The sequence below is a fragment of the Austrofundulus limnaeus genome, unplaced genomic scaffold, assembly GCF_001266775.1.
Source record: "Austrofundulus limnaeus strain Quisiro unplaced genomic scaffold, Austrofundulus_limnaeus-1.0 Scaffold565, whole genome shotgun sequence".
In the NCBI taxonomy this organism is placed as follows: domain Eukaryota; kingdom Metazoa; phylum Chordata; class Actinopteri; order Cyprinodontiformes; family Rivulidae; genus Austrofundulus; species Austrofundulus limnaeus.
The window spans coordinates 199,844-202,483 of record NW_013952967.1 but is presented as its reverse complement, the minus strand read 5'-3'; the positions used below and the strand labels follow the sequence as shown (position 1 = coordinate 202,483).

The window sequence follows — 2,640 nt, the reverse complement described above, 5'->3', positions numbered from 1 at the left end:
GTGTGTGTGTGTGTGTGTGTGTGTGTGTGTGTGTGTGTGTGTGTGTGTGTGTGTGTGTGTGTGCTGAGCAGAACGAGCTGAGGAACAGGGCCGTCATGTCCTCGCCATTGATTTCATTATGCTCCCGGGCTATTCTCTGACCAGTGCAAGCTTTAATTTGTCTTCCTTAAAAGGCCCAACATCCACGCCAAGGCCACAATCTATAGGTAGCAATAATGCCTTAACCTCTTATCAATATCCTAACCTTGGATAAGCCTGTGTGGTCTCTGTCAAAAAAGCTTGTTTGAATTTTTCTGGTCTTGCATATTTCACGCTTAGAGTTATGTAAAAGCTGTTTTCGTGCTTGTACCCTCTACTTAATAAGAACACCACGTCAACGCTACGATCATGGGTCTATTAAAGTACATCACCTGGCCAGCAGTGCTGTCTTCATTTTAAATGACTGCTCAATATTAGATTGATGTTACTAAATAATGCCTATAAAGGTGTTTAATTCCTGATAAGCTGTGACAATGAGATGAATGCTGAGCTCTGAGTCAACTTAAGAGAATAAAGTGGCTGAAAATAATGACTTCATTTTCCACTTGTTTGGATACAGTGCATTCATTCATCAGAGCAGGCACTCTTCTTATACTCCAGGGTTTACAGGGCGGTAAGGCAAACGTGTGCAACAGTCATTTTTTCTTTAAGGGAGATGAGTTACAACACTTATGGAATTACAAGTTCAGTTAAAAATCTGGAAGGACAGAACATCCATGAGTTTGCACAGACACCCACAGGTATGTGAAGGATGCACACACACTCACACACAAACACGCGCACACACACACACCACAAGACAGACAGGCGGTAGAAGAGCTCCACTGCACAGACTGTTCTTTGGGGACTCCTCACTCCACTGACAGCTGCCTTCAACCTTACACTGAGACACAGATCGAGGGTGTGCGGTGGTATTCACCAGACTGAGGAGAAGGAAAATATTTGAATGTGCTTTTTTTTATTGTCCACTGAGCCAGGTTTGCATCTTTCTGAATCCTTGCTGCCAACGTGCAGGCTGGGATGAAGAAGCAGGAGTTTTAGGAGCCAGCAGCAACGCAGTCGAGAGGAGGAAAAGGAATGATCAAAAGGAAGCATAACTTAAAGAAAGCTGAACATGCTAACGATCCACTGATCCTTTGGGCAAAAATAACAATAGTGATTCAGGAATGGCTTCCTGTTCAGTTGAGACTTGGCGAGTCAAAGAGGATGTGTGTAGAGAGTGGTTACGTTGTTATTTTTAGTGCAGTGTTGCTGATGATGCTGTTGGCCTAGTTTCTATCTTGTCTGCTACTAGATGTTAAAAAAAATAAACACTCCTGTCCCCTTTTCAAACTGAATTTACCCGTTCATATTTCAATATGGGTAAAAATAATAACAGTTGCTGTGTAAGTAATAAAAGACAGGTAAAGAGTCTAAAATAAAAGCAATCTGTTGACAAATGGTATTAAAGCACCAAGTAGTTCTGTGCGGTCAGGTCAAGCAGGAACAATAAACAATTGGCAGCTTGTCAAATCAAAGATTAAATAAAGCCAGTATTGATGAGAACAGAATAAAAGATGGTCAAACTTCTGTTTTCTCCAGGAAAAAAATTACAGCTAAAATAAAAATTGATATTTTAATAAACACTTGATTTATTTAAATGGTTCTTCCACAGTTTTAATTTAAAAATACTGTAATTTTCCAGTGCTTGCAGTATATATTGGTGGTAAGTCATCTCCACTGATAAAGCATCTATCTAATCTTAGAGAGGTTTACACAGTACAAACCGGATTCCAAAAGAGTTGGGACACTAAAATTGTGAATAAAATCTGAAAGCAATGATGTGGAGGTGCCAACATCTAATATTTTATTCAGAATAGAACACAAATCACAGATCAAAAGTTTAAACTGAGAGAATGTATCATTTTAAGGGAAAAATATGTTGTTTCAAAATTTCATGGCGTCAACAAATCCCAAAATAGTTGGGACAAGACCATTTTTTACCACTGTGTGGCATCCCCCCTTCTTCTAACAACACTCAACAGACGTTTGGGGACAGAGGAGACCACTTTTTCAAGTTTAGAAATAGGAATGCTCTCCCATTCATGTCTAATACAGGCCTCTAACTGTTCATTCATCTTGGGCCTTCTTTGTCGCACCTTCCTTTTTATGATGCACCAAATGTTCTCTATAGGTGACAGATCTGGGGTCTCATTTATAAAGGATTGCGTGGAAACCATACTAAAAGTGAACGTACGGCCAAAAGGCGGAAATGGCGTACGCCAAAAAAAATTCAGATTTATAAAATCATGCGTACGCACGTTTCTGCGCATCTTTCATTTATAAAATCACAGCCGCACGCCAGAGTTTGTGCACGAGGTCCCGCCTCAGGTTCTACCCTCTACACGCCCACACTCAACCATAAACAGTCAATGTAAAGTACCTCATGAATGTTAAGATGTATTTAAATCAGTCAGCTGATCAATGCCAACAAAAGTGATTGGTTCAGACTCACGCTGCGTCGTGCGCCTGGAGTTTGACAGGTGCTGACTGACAGCTGCTCACGTGAACAGAATGTCTGTAATCTACACAGATTTTCCCTCATTTTGCTTGAGAGTAATC

At 40.5% G+C, this 2,640-nt stretch overlaps 1 protein-coding gene across 1 annotated transcript in view; it reads right to left on the bottom strand.

The window, feature by feature from the left end:
* med13a (mediator complex subunit 13a) overlaps positions 1-2,640 on the bottom strand; it is a gene marked incomplete in the record, with an annotated part of 244,898 nt that overhangs the window by 60,492 nt on the left and 181,766 nt on the right.